The following is a 14,347-nucleotide window of genomic DNA, read 5'->3' on the forward strand; positions in this document are numbered from 1 at the left end:
TGATTAGAAAGGCTTTAGGTATCAGTTCCATATTTTTCAAAGCCAAATATGTAAATGCTAAGGAAAGAAAACAAAGAGAAGATTCCAATCTTGTAATTTAATATTGTTATTAAAACTTTAATGTATCCGATTCTTTAACATTTGGTGTTAATATAAAATTACTTGGCGATGCTTGACATTTGAAATAAACATTTTTCTATTGTTTTATTTGCAAGTGGTCCAATTGATTTTGCTTAGCTACAGTTTGGTCATAAATCAAATGAGTTTAAAGATGTTATCAAATTGCTAGCTTCCCAGAGAAAATTGCCCCTTTTCAGAAGGCCAGGTGGTTTCTAGAGTAGAAACTTGTCCCAAAACAATATCTGAATCTGTCCTTAGTATGTCTTACTATATGTAAAGAGATATTTAACATAAAGCATTTAATCTATGTAGATAAATGCTAATAGATTTAAAAAGCTAATATTAAAAAACAAGTATCAGAATACGTGAGGTTCCATTTTAAAATGTTTGAGCTTGCAGAAGAGAAGTATTAGTTGCAAATGAAGTTAGGAATGCCTAGAAAGCAGCTTTTTAAAGAGTTGCCCATGGATCAAATTCCATAAACTTAATCTAACTTTTTTGTTTTCCAAATTACAAGAGCTGTCATAAGCCTTATATATTAGGGATAATTTAAGCACTTTTGAGTCACCTGCAGTGTAGTTTCTTCCCATTGCCATCAATAAAAACAACTCTAATATATTGTATTTATACTTATTCCTCAGGTGGAATGGCTCTTTTAATATGCCCAGTTGGGGATAAAAACATCACATTTCTGTAACTTTTGACTAAAGAGCTTATATTTCTCTAGTTAAAAAATTTAAAGGAACTCTCTTTCCCTTCATAAAAGGCCATTTATTTCTCTTGAAGCCCCCTAAAATAAAATTAGTGTAGGGTTTTAAACAACTGCTAACATCCAGTAGTCATTTTTAATATTTTTTATTCTCATTATTTCTGCAAGTAAGCTTCTGTGTAGCACTTGGTATTTTACCAAGTGCCATGAAAAGAATTTTATTATGTTTCACAGAAGGGAAAGAGAAGGTAGGATTAAACAACAGCCCCCTCCATGGGACATGGTGGTGTGTAGTATCATGGTGTTCTTCACCAAATTTAACCATCCCTGATCACAAATCCCAAGATAACAGAATATTATTTCAGTGCATTTCTCCTCATCAGGAATGTTGGAGGTGCATTTTAAGTTTTAATAATAAATGCTAGAATGACCAAATTGCAGACTAATTCTTTCCATATTGTACTTAAAATGAGTTTTTAAAAATGAAAAAGAAGACTCTATACAATCGATGCTATTTATTGTACCTCTGGGCCTACTCTTCTAAAAATTGTAGCTTATCGATTTTTCTCTGTCAAGCTTGAACTAATGTAAATAATTGAAATAATGTAAAGTTATATTTTCATGTTTTTATAGATACAACATGACAAGAATACATAATGTAAGAGTATTTCAACTATGGATAATGTTGATTGGATAATGCACATCTCAGTTACAAAGCAGTAATCATAGTTTAATATCCATGTAACGGTGCATCAATATATTGCTATATAAATATGTCTGTGTGCATATAAGTGAAAAGTGGTCAAACAAGAGTGATGACAGCTGTCTAAAGGTTTTTTTATTCATTTTATATAAAAACTGTTATGGAAAGACCAAAATGTTTATGAACTATTCTTATGTAAATTTACAACTGTCCTTTACTGTACTTTTTTGTTTACAGTATAGTACCTTATTTTCTGCTGTGTTAAGTGGGTGTCAAACTCCAAGGAGACATACACTTTCTACAACTTCTATTGAAGATATTGGAATTTCCAATTTTTCATGTGTACTATGTCGGAAAATGCTTTTGATTTTATTTTTAAATCTAACATCGGATGGCTTTCTCGGAGTGTTGTAAAAACTTCAATCATACATAAAACATGTTCTTACAAAAGGCAAAGATCTTTATTTTTTTTTTAACTGAATAGTGAGAAATCAAAAAGTATATTTAAGTTTATTCACAAACAAACCTGGCTGTTTCTATCAAACAAGAACATCTTTGCTCAGTTTATATGTCAACTAAGTACAAATGTAGTAAAGTAGAAATAACTTCTTTTTTAGCTAAAATGAGTAACATTTTCGATATTCCAAATCTACAATCATTAAGTGCTTTGGGCATATGGAGAAATATGACCGAATTTACTTCATTTCTCATTTTTTGGTGGATATAAATGTCCTACATTGCTATCATCAACCATTGCACTGTGTGTTGTGAGGTCAGTTGTTTTCATAGTCCTTTTAAGGAGCCAGAATGGTGACTTGCTTTACAAACTCCATAAGGGAACACATTTCCAGGCTTACATGTTGCAAAAAGTGTGGTTGTTTATTGTTTTACTGAAAGTACTAATGAGAAACTAAAACTCTCACAGTTCTGATTAAGTCTTTTTACAAAGGTGATCATTTTAATATTTAGGCAGTCCCTTGTAGGTAAATTCTAAAATTATCAAGACATTTTAGTTCTTCAAACTACACGTTAAAATTTCTTTAAAAAATTTGATGGGTTTAATATAGTCAATGTTTAATGTATGAGTATGCAAATGTGTCTACTTAAAAATACAGTAATCCTAACTTCCCACCCTGCAAATACTCTAAATATTTTAGTGGTCAAGGTAACAAATTAAGCAAAGGCAGACAAGCATTAACAATATAATAACCCTACAGGATGACCACAGTACAACACCTTGACTATACCATTAACAATATAATAACCCTACAGGATGACTACAGTATAACACCTCGACTATACCATTTCAAAAGAACATCTTACAGAAACTAATTAGAATAGAATTCAATGTGTTTTCTGCCCTTCCGTCTATTCCTTATCTCATCACATCCTAGAGTTATGAATCTAGTAAATTTAAACAAAAACTCAAGAACCACCTCTACCTTGAAATGTATCTGTGGGTTAACTTGTTTTCAGCTGGGTAGAATTTATTATCTATTGAACTTTGAGAGCCCTCTAGTCTGTTATGTAAAACGAAGTGTAATTTAGGCAAATAGTCCATTTCCCTCTAATTTGAACGAAATAAGTAAGTGCTTTGATTGAATTAGTTGCATAAATTCTCTCTTATCAATTTTAGTTGATAATGTGTGCTTTATTAATAATATACTATGAACTTTGGAGAGTTTATTGGTTAAGTCTCACAAATTTTATATGAACTCAAAATAAGCTTATTAAAGGAAATAGAAGAATGAGGTAACTATATGTTTAAAAGTAGAATAATTTTGTGCAAGGGGTTCTAATACTTAAAATTGGTTTATTTTTAAACCGCAACATGAAAGATGGGTAAGTATAAAAGAATCATCATGACATTCTGAGTGAAAATCAGGGGATGTATTAAACGGTCTGTGAAAGTTGTATCAAATTTTATTAAAAGGAGGGGTTCATTCTCTTAATGCATTGCTTTGGTAGAGTATGACACTGGAAATCTGATTAGGTTCTATCAATAAATTATACTTTCTCTATTTCTATGTTTTAAAATAACACCAGCTCATAGGCAGCGTATGGCACTCTAAGTACATGAAGGTCCAAACGTATTTATATAAATATGGTATTCAGGCACAGAGACGAGCACACATGACCTACTACCCGGTGCAAGCAAGGAGTGCCTGGAGTAAATCTGGATCATAAGAATTTGCGTACGCGTTTTATATCCTGTCTCGCTTCGTTTCCTTCTTGCTTTACCATTTTACATTCTCTTCTTGCCCTTAAGTACAACTGCCATTTTTCATATATAATACCTCAGATGGTCCCTTAGTTTTTAGTTTCATCCGTCTTGCCTTTTTGCTTTTTCTCCATGTTATCCCATCTATTTCTGCCCCATCTTTTATGAGAGATTTTGCTTGGAGGGCACTTGGAATACAGTTCATTTTGTCGAAGACAGGTCTGACAGTTTCAGTCTTCTTAATAACTGCAATAAATGACTAAGAATTCCTCCAATGAAATAAAAAGTTCCTGCAAAGCTCTATTTCTGCATGACTCATATTCTGATCCAATAATTGCAAATGTGTGATATTCCTCCATGTACTTAAAGAGTCACACAATTTATAGAATTTCTGTAGGAAGTGGGAGGCTCTTCAATGGAGCAGGAGGAGTGAGAACGCTATTTTTAATATGTTTGCTCATCAGAATCTCTTTTTAAAGTCACTTTACAATGAGCACAAGCCAATTCTTTATTTTAATTCCACTCTCAAGCACTTCCCGATTATTCTTTAATTGCCTATTTTCCCCACTAGGTATAAGTCAACTGTGCTATTTCACAACCGAATTCCTTTTCGGATGAGCATAAACACACCGTTACTTCATTGGATATGCCTGAATTCGCTGAATGAATTTGGTCATTTGTCTTTCTTTTTTTTTTCCTTTCAGGTTAATGTGCCAATTTCATTTTATTGTAAATTGGATTGTGGGGGAGTGGATTAAGCACTTGGGAGGGAGTCAAAACCAGGATTCTAGCTTTATCTCTCCTTGTTTCACGCCTCCCTTTGTCTCTGTCTTCTCATCTGGAGTGTATGGATTCTAGGACTATCTCATGGCAATGATGCAAGGAAATTTAATATGATCATTTAAAACATAATGTAACATTGTGTCTTCTTTAAAAAAGGGCTTGAAGGAATGAATTTGTGCATTGGAGTGCCGCTTGATGCAGAAAGGGTTTTGGGCATTTAGTTCCAAATTTGTTTCCTCATCTCAAAACATTAGAAAAGCTGTCTGTCCTCTAACTTTCAGTCATTCAGTTATTCATTCATTCTATCTAAGAAAAAAACATATATTGAATGTATCCTGAATAAACATAAACGGAAGATAAGGGCTAAATTTGAAACCTCTATTCTGAGGAGTAAGTATTATATTTTATTTAAAGCATGCAGTTCTCTGATTTCTGTTCACTTAGAAATAGTATATGATAACTCTGTGACATTCAAGAGTTATATATTTCTGCCCTAACGATTTTTAACCAAGGCATTCAAACATTAATTAAGAGCACATGTCTGATAACATTCATCAACAACCTCCATAGATATGGACTCATATTTTTCTCTCTCTCAGAATTTAGATTGTGTAAATTGTGCTTGTCTGTAAATGTATTTGGCATCTCATCAGTCTCTCTATCTCTATTTTCAAAGATTCAAATTAAATCCATTAACAAATCTCACAGTTTGGTAATTTTAAATTGTTGCCATCTGCATGGCTTACATATATCTAGAATCTATTTCTTTGGATGAGTTTAATTCAAATATCACTCAACATACTTTGGTCAGCAGCTAAACAGTGTCTTATATTCAAACCATGGCAAAAATTAAGGAAAAAAATATTTTTAAACTCATAATTTCTTAATGATGAGCCTGCCAACTAAGAATTTATTCATGAAAATTCTTAAAATGAAAGTCAGTATCATTTTTAAATTTTACTTAAACACTTACATTAAATTACACCTAAATTAAATGAGGATATTTAATTTCAAATGGAAAGCATTTTGAAGGACTTTGCTCTTTGGTTGGGTTTCCTAAACCAAAGAAAAATGTATTTTACATTTAGGAATTCATATGTTATAGCCATGGTATTTTAAGTATCACCCATTATATTGCCAATATTAATAGGTAAGGAAGTCCATTTCGTAAGAATTGGAACCAAAATCAATTATAAGTTAACTTGTGAATATTTTCCATGTCTTTCTTTTTTTTTGGCTCATTATAATGTAATTTAAAAGTTTTTTATGTAAAAATCACTTTTCCCCCAGCATCTTATGGTCAAGAATTTTGTGTTAAAAAAAAAAAATCCCATGTTTATTATAATTTTGATATATTCGAACCATATCTAAAAACACTTTTGTGTAAACATTTACAGATTTAAAAGGAAAGAACCTCATAAAAATGATTTGCAAGGTTCTTAAAATACGTATGAAAATGAAAATCTATAATATTATAAACTGCCTTCTCTCCCGCCCCAAATTAGATTTGGTTTGGCTTGTGATCTCAACTGATCAGAGGACAATTATACTGAAGTCTAAATCATGAGTTACAAGCATATGTAGCCATTAATTTTACATGATTCTGAAATCATAGACAACAATATCAGTCTTTACATCTTCTTCTTGCAAATATGTGCCTTAGTTCTCAGTGAGGGTTAATATGGATAAGCAGTGTGAAGCTGTCATCTTTATTTGAGGTTCATTTTAAATTAAAATGCATTCTCAGATTTATAACTATATTTAGTCTGTATCTTAAAAGCCTTTCAAGTGTGTTCTATGTGCATTATCTTGTCAGCTATTTGTGTTAAAGAGATAAACATGTCTTTGTTCATTTTTATTTAATGTTGTTTATGTTTCTGTGCGTGTGTATGTTCATGTGTGTATTAAAAAAATTCCACATCCTCTGTAGCATTTATTCTGCTAATTATTTATAACACTGCTGACATACCTTCTGAGTTTTTTAACTCAAAAAATATTACGTGGATTGCAGTAAATTATTATGGAGATTTTAAAGGGGTTTAAAAAAATTAAGCAACTATTGAGGTAAGACATGTAAAAGTCAAAGTGACCAAACCTAAGCACAAAATTATACCTTCAAATATATTTTTTAATTTGAAATTTATTTTAAAGTTTGTGAGTCTTCAAAATTGATTTTCCGATTGGTACTTCATAATCAGCTGTCAGATCATCTCTACACAGGAAAGAAGTTGGAGTCACATTTACACCATGTGTCATCTTCAGCATTGTCATCAAAATATAACAACAACAACAATAATAACAACAACAATAACAACACCACATGGGGAATCAAATTGTGCTTCAATATCTGGAAATGGTTTTCTGGAGATAAGAAAAAGCATACATCTCAAGTAGCTGAGTAACAGTTTCCAATGTCAAAGGACAATTAGTTAACCAATATACTTTTCAATGTCACGATTATCTTCAGGACACTCATCTCCCTGATTATACGGACTGAGGTATAGAGAGGTGAAGTCACTGGCCAACTGTAGATAGCTGGGAAAGGACAAGTCAGGATTATAACCAGGGCTGATTCCCAATTCCAGCCCTATCTCCCACCCCTCACCTCCTTTTACCAGATGGGATCTTTTTAGTTCTCAAACAGCTATATATAAGAAGAGAAGGAGTGCTCTACCAAGAAGGACACTTTTTTTTTTTTTTAAACATAACTAATGGTGTAACTTTTGAATTAGAATGGACCTTTGTGATTGAATTTGTATCCAGAAACTTTTTAAACTCCCATTGGGATAGATGGCATAAAAATGGCCAGAGAAACAGAATGACACCTGATAGAAACACAACTTTAAATGTTATACATTTTTTAAGCAAGCACTTAATTTCTTTTTCTTGATGTCTTAAATGTTTATGAGGAAAACAAAATCATTCAATCTAATAATTGGTAAAGAAATATACATGCCCATCTTTGCTTATTGGCTGTCCCAAGACCATTTTTGAAAAAGGTGGGATTATAAATACAAACACAACCCGTCATTATTACGTATTAACTTGCTTCCAGAAAATGTGAAAATATTTTACAAGTAAAAATTTTAAGATATGGTTAAAATCATAGACTGATGTCAAATATGCATTTTAATATTTATTTTTAATACGTTTATAAAGAGTGATATTTTTAGCTCTATTAGGTTATAAAATACTAATATCTGGGTTTGTAGTTTATATTAAACTTCTGCATATGAAAAATTAGTATTACTGTATAGCAATGTGTAAGGTTCAAGACATTTTCATGTTTGGTTCTCAGGTTTATATTCGTTATTCACACATTATCACATTATGCCTATTAACATGCTGTCTTTCCAAATACAGTGGCAAAACAAGAAAACATTTTAAGCATAAAATTTGTCACTTATGCCTGAAAAACATCCATAATTTACTATTTTCACTTTTTCTGTCTTATCTTTGTTTTCCATAATGTGCCCTATCCATTTGGCCAGCTCTCATTCACAGCCATCCGCATGGTAATGATTCCCTTTTTATTTTCCCTTCTCTACTAATAAGACTCTACAAAAATATATAATTTGGCATAAGCTTAGTAATCTCACAAGCAGCATGTGAAGATTGTCCTTTCTTGTAACACCTAACCTTTATCTCCCACACCCCCTGTGCCCCAAGCGAAGCTGATTAGGACTTTGTGTGTTCAAATGATGTAGCTAGTGAACATCTCTCTGATGCAACAATGCTGCTATATTTTCAGTGAGTTGCTTAAACATTTATTTCCGTTATTATACCGTGAGCTTCCGGAAGGCAGGGAATAAATCTGTCTTATTCATCCTGGAGTATTTAAGGCTTCTTCAAAATAATGATAATAATCACTCATACTTATAAAGCACATATTATATGCAAGGCATCATTCAATGAGGTGCATACTATTGTCATAACCCTCATTTTACAAATAAGGAATCTGATGCACAAAGACACAGAGCAGTAAAATAATCTGATCAAAGTCACACAGCCGGTAAGAGGTATAAGCAAGTTTTGTATCAGGGCACGATGGTGTCAGAGTTAGTGCTTGTAACCCTCCCATGGGCAGATCCAGGTCACAATATGATGCTAAGTGATTAAAAATGTGTTCTAACATTTTTTTTTTTAAAGAATTAAGAGAAAAAAATGAATTAAGGTTCGGACTCACCCAACAGCAGACAAATGCCAGGAGCTTAGATGTATGATGATACTCAAATATCACTGGTTATATAATGAAGTGGAAAAAAGGGTATTTAGTGCAGTCCCCACAGGACAGTGGTGTGTGTAGTCGGAAAGGCTACTGTAATAAGTTGCTTAGGCTAGAGATCCCTGACAGATACGCTGCGGTGATAATAGAGAATTACTAAACTGCCATCTAAAGAGGGTATATCACATTAGCTTTTGGTCTGCTGCATTTGGAGCCAGAGCAGAATCACTAAGAAAATGGAGGCAGAGTTCAACATAAATCAGCCCCTTCTCCAAAGAAACTTTTTATAGAACATTATTTTTACATAATGCTGTTTTTTTTAAATCGTATTTTATGACCAGTCCTGCAAATATCTAAATCAATAGAAATGTATTTTGTTTAGTGATCTTTATAATGACTTTCTTCTAAAAAGGCCCACATTGTTTCAATTTCTTTTTAGCTCCTTCACTGAATAAAACCTACTATCCACAGTGTGAATATGAGTATTCCTGGGAGACTTTTTCCCTTCTCTCTCAATTTTTTTCCAATTATTCTTTCTCCCTCTAGAGAAACCCATTTTTCATTATAGATTTAATAATCATCTCTATACTGAGTTTTCCCAAATGTGTGTGGATAACCCTGATCTCTTTCCTTGATTCTAGACCTATATATTCTACTCCCTAGTAGACTTCTTAGTATTAATGTCACCAATATTATTAAAATAATGGCTGGTATCCAGGACACCTGGGTGGAACAGTCAGTTAAGTGCCTGACTCTTGATTTCAGCTCAGGTCGTGATTCCAGGGTCTTGAGATCGAGGCTGTGTCAGGCTCCGAGCTCAGTGAGGAGTCTGCTGAAGTTTCTCTCTCTCTCTCTCAAATAAATACATAAATCTTAAAAAAAAGATTAATATCCATTGAATATCAGTTGCCGGTCACTATTTTAAGCATTTTACATATATCTATGCTTTTAATAGTGGGATATTATGAGTCTGATACTGTCAGATCCGCTGTTCCTTAAGCAAAATAAGGGCAAAAGAGATTTCAAAACTTGCCCTAAGCCTCAGCTACAGCTAGAAATTTCCATAGGCACTTCAATCTAAACAGATTCAAAACTGAATTTATCTTTCCAGCAAAAATTGTTCCTCCCTCTGGTAAGTCTCTTTGTAGTTACATTTAACCCTTAGGTTACTCTTGTAAATGTGAACCTTCTTATACATAGAAAAAAAATAGTATTTTCACCATCTTTGTAAACGTAGGAGAAACCGTTTTACAGCCACTCTTTGCTCCTCCACAATCACAGTTATGATAACATACAAATACTAATCAAGGTATTTTGAACAACTATAAATCTGACAGGAAAAAAAAATCCCCAAACAATCCTTCTGTTTCCATTCCTGAAGTTGTAATTCATTTCATTGTAACGGTTAAGTGTTGTTCTTTGTGTTATAATCACACCTAGAATGTCTTCTATCAGAGTCCCTGAGGGCTTATGTTAACGGTCTGTGCATTCATTTAATTGTACATTTACTTACTCAATGGGTATTTATTGAACATATATTATGTGACAGGCTCCATATCACACAAGAACACATGGTACTTTTGGCAAGCTATGTTTCATCTTACATGAAAAAGCAAATTGTTCAAGATTTTCTTCAAATTTCTTTACTTGTCCGTTACATACGTCTCACCCCTCTGCTCTCCCCTTATTCTATTCCTAATTACTCAGAGATGTGGATTAAAATGACTTGTTAATTCACCCAACAAATACATATTGAGCACCCACTCGTGTGAGAGGCATTTGTATTGTACCATGATGGTAAGTGTTGAATAAAACACCCAGAGTCCTCACCCTTTAGAACTTCTGGCGTGACCGATAAAAGAGATTTTGTACACGTGGTCGCCAGAAGAGCTGAGTTATGAAGAAGCGTGTGCCATGGGGACAAGGTAGGCCTAATCTAGTTTGAGTGGGCTCTGGCGGGGCTCCTAGGGGAAAACGACAGTTGAGCTGAGACTTAAAGGACAAGTGGGAGTTACGGCAAAGGAGAGAGTCTGATGGAGGAAGAGCATTTCAGGCAGAACAGACAGTGCAAATCTTGCAAACCGGAAAATGACAGATAAGTCTGGAGTATAGCAGACTACTGGGGGAGATAGACTGGAATGATCTCTTTCTCGCTTACCAGCGTCAGCATGCTCTCTCTATCCTGCCCTGCTCTGTAGCTCCTGGAGTATATCGTTTAGGAGCTAACTCCCAGCAAGGGCTGTGCTGCCTCCTTTCCAGAGCGTGGTGCTTGCTTGAACCAGGCGACATTCATACGCTACTTGCAGCAATCCTGTTAGAGAGCATCCATGCTTACAAGTGTGACTAATGAAGTTATGAAACGTTCCCACGTTCTGGAAGCTAGGAAGTATCAGCACCAGAACTGCCAGAGCCAGCTGCCTGGCTTCCAGCCCTCTGATCTTTGTGTGTATCCTGCTCTCCTTTCCAACTAGCACACACTAGGGTTAGAGCCTTGTCCTCACTTTCCCATTCAGGTCAGAAAGTGACTTGCACATGCGCTTCTCCTGCCATGATCTGTTTACCCTGGAATAGATTATTGTACGCTAGACTCAATCGAAATGAATCTCAGTGAATTCATGAATGACGTCTCAACAAATCTTTCCTCTTTGTTCTTAAATAGATCAAATGAATCTTTGCGCCTTCCCTTTTGGTAGTAAAGATATCTAGATTAAGTTTTTGAACAGAGATGATATCTGCTATCTCTTTCAACCTGATTTTAGCAAGGAGAATTTCAACTGAAATGTATTTCTGACAATATGAACTCCTAGAGGAGCTTCTAGAAAAATCTCGTGAAAGAAATATTTAAAAGCCTGAGCACATTTAGAGGGTTTGACTGTTCAAGTATTCTTCTGATCTTCCTGTCTGTTTCTCAAGCCTTCCCCCAGGTACTGCACCACCACTCCTGTCCTCAGTCCCTCGCCTTCTGTCTCTTTTCTCCAATGGTGATTTTCTTTGCCACTGAAACATAGGATTTAGGCCATAATAATCCATGAAAAAGTCATAACTGTTGTATGCATTAAGTAATGAAAATAGGTTGCTGTCTCCTGGGGGGAGACAGACGTGTGAAAAGATAATTATAATACATTTTAGGCAATCCTTCATTCATCTAATACTTTTTGCGCACCTGTTAGTACTAAGTACTATTCCAGGTGCTGGAAACATGGAGGCGAACAAAAATCTTGATGGAATTAGTCTTTATTTTTATCATCGAGTTTACTCACTTTTAAGAGGGACTGGAAATGAACAAATCGGCAAATAAATATATATCAGGTTGTGATGAGTGATATGAACCAAAATAAAGCAAGGTCAAAAGATGGTGAGTGTTAGGGGGTGTTATTTTTGATAGCCAGGGAGGACATGTCACCCCTGAAATTTGGGTTAAATCTGAGCAAAACATAAATGAAATGAGAAAGTGTTGCAAAGATCTAGGTGACAAGCGGCAAGCAGAAGCATCTGGAAACATGAAGTGAGGCTGAAAGAGCTTAGAAAATTCAGGAAACACTAGGAAAACAAGAGGTGTGCACACAGTAAGCCGGGAGACAGTAGTTAGAAATGGGATCAGGTGTAATAATGGTCCAGATCTTTTAGAGATTGGGGGTCATGTGAATAACTTTGGATTTTGATCAAGTGTGATGGATCAGAGAAGTGACATGACCAAATTTATGTATTAAAATTGACTATTAACATTGGCTTAAAAATAATAACTGCTAATGATGTGCCAACACTATGGAAAGCATTTTATCTTGAATACCTTATGTCATACTCACATCAAATCTTTGAGGTATTTATGTTATTTTCCTTATTTAACAAATGAGGAAACAAAAGCAGAAATGAAGTGACTCTCACACGGTCATGGAACTGGTGATTGAACTGGTGATTGAAACTGCTAAGTCGGCCAGTAGACTCAGAGAAGTTTGAGCAAAAGTAGGCAGCCCAGTTAGAAGCTGTGCTGAGAGTCAGGGTGAGCCATGACACTTTGCAGTGATGTGAGATGTGAGTGAACTAGAAATATACTTTGAAGATAAAGCCTCAAGGTGTAATGGCGGATTATAGGTGAGGGCATAAGCGTAGCCCTCAGAGATGAGTAGTGGTGGTGCTATTTACTACAGCTGGAGACGAGAGGGGGTGGGAGCAGGGGTTTTCTGTTGGTTTGTTGTTGTTGTTGTTGTTGTTGGTTTCCTTGTTTCATTGCTTGATTTTGTTTATTGGATGGAGTGGAAAATAAGTTTATTTTGCTCATAGAAGTTTGAAATACCTATTTAGATAACCACGTGAGACTGTCAAGTGAGCATTTGGGTATATTCATGTTGAGATACACAATTTGACAGTTGTCAGCTAAGAGACTGCACTGAAAGCCTTAGGTATGGATGAAATGACCCCAGAGAAGACTAAGTCTTGGATCTCCAGTGTCTAGAAGTAGGAATTTAAAGATGATCAGTGAAGAAGATTGAGAAGGAGCAGCCGGTGAAGATGCATTAACATTGGAAAGTCTGTTGTCCTCTAAGTAATCATATTAATGGAGTATCAGAGAGAATGGCACTTATGGAATTCCTATAGCAGATGACACCTAGGATGAATCAGGTAAATGGAAACTGGTCACACAGAGACAGAGGAAAAATTAGTATCCCTTTAGATGCCTATACAAACAACATGTAAAATTAATGCATATTGGATATCATGCTTTCATTAGTCAGGGAGTACCAAAAACAAGGACCAAGTGTATAAAGGTACATTATGAAAATTCACAACTAAAACATTCAAGAAAACTTTGCTTACTAGGATGGCATCATGGTCACGGAAACAGGGGAGCTTTGCAAAATCCTAATTTCTCACATTAATGAGATATCAGGAGTGCACATTTTAAAACCCATCAGAATTATAGGAGGTGCCTGGTTACTTATGTTTCTGGACGGAATCACACTGGTTTGAAGTGTTTTGTTGGCTGCTTATTAGCCTGAGAGCAATAAACAATAAAAATGAGATGCCGTCACCCTGACAATAGTTAAGCTGAGTATTTGTGACAATTCTGAGGAAAAGAGGGCGAGTCCTGGTTAAGAGCATGAGCTTTGGAAGCAGACACCCCAGGTTCAAATCAAATAGGTGCTCTACCAACTAATATGTGTTAGTTAGAAATTCATTTAATCCACCCACTCTTAACACATCAGGAAAGTGTAGACAGAAAGGATAGCTATTTTTTTTTTTTTTGAATGATGAAGATTACGTGATATACAACACAGAGCTTCGCCTGAGATGGGAGCAACCAATGTTACCTTGCATCATACCATGTGCGTCTCTAATATGAGCTTTTCTTTGACTAACTAGTCTGTGAAAACATTATTGGAAGGTCTTACAAATGAATATGTTGACATAACTATTTTCCTATTATCACTATGCATGAAGGCTACTTCTAAATGTAAGATATTATTAATAACGTTGTTCCAGATACCATTTCATGAAGTCATTGTCTGCATCTCTAATTGGCATTTCCTTGTAAGTTTAATTTCCTTGCTTCTGTTATAAACTATTATTTATAGTTCATGAAAACAA

The sequence above is a fragment of the Ursus arctos genome, unplaced genomic scaffold (assembly GCF_023065955.2).
Source record: "Ursus arctos isolate Adak ecotype North America unplaced genomic scaffold, UrsArc2.0 scaffold_11, whole genome shotgun sequence".
Classification (NCBI taxonomy): domain Eukaryota; kingdom Metazoa; phylum Chordata; class Mammalia; order Carnivora; family Ursidae; genus Ursus; species Ursus arctos.